The 575-nt window shown below is 41.0% G+C and overlaps 1 non-coding gene across 1 annotated transcript; it reads right to left on the minus strand.

The window, feature by feature from the left end:
• Nucleotides 1-249: 249 nt before the first annotated feature.
• LOC125926096 (U6 spliceosomal RNA) lies at nucleotides 250-353 on the minus strand. The gene has a single exon (XR_007459017.1). It is a non-coding gene; the product is annotated as a U6 spliceosomal RNA (small nuclear RNA).
• Between the last annotated feature and the right edge of the window lie 222 nt (nucleotides 354-575).

Consider the following 575-nt stretch of genomic DNA (forward strand, 5'->3'; position numbering starts at 1 on the left):
CAAGAATAATATTTAAAATTTTTTTAATGTTTATTTATTTATTTTTGAGAGAAAGAGAGAGTGCATGCGGGGGAGGGACAGAGAGAGAGAGAGAGGGAGACACGGAATTTGAAGCAGGCTCCAGGCCCTGAGCTGTCAACGCAGAGCCGGCCTTGGAGCTCAAACTCACGAACTACGAGATCATGACCTGAGCCAAAGTCGGATGCTCAACCGACTGAGCCACCCAGGTGCCCCCAAAATAACCTTTTTTTTTTAATGGAACTCTTCACGAATTATAGTGTCTTCCTTGCCCAAGGGCCATGCTAATCTCTGTACCATTCCAATTTTAGTATATGTGCTGCTGAAGCCAGCACCAAAATAACATTTTTGATACAAGTTTTACTTTGCCTTTGTACATAGGCATAATGATATTTTACCTTTAAATGACCCAAAGCTCCAGTGCTAAATTATGTTTTCCTTCAAGGAGGATATAATTTCATATTCAACCAGCACAGCAATTTCAGGCTTACCAATTAAGTGTGTAGAAGGAATTATCATCCTTCTAGTTATGATCCTTCGTGCCTAGCAGGAACTGC

This window comes from Panthera uncia, chromosome F1, assembly GCF_023721935.1.
Source record: "Panthera uncia isolate 11264 chromosome F1, Puncia_PCG_1.0, whole genome shotgun sequence".
Classification (NCBI taxonomy): domain Eukaryota; kingdom Metazoa; phylum Chordata; class Mammalia; order Carnivora; family Felidae; genus Panthera; species Panthera uncia.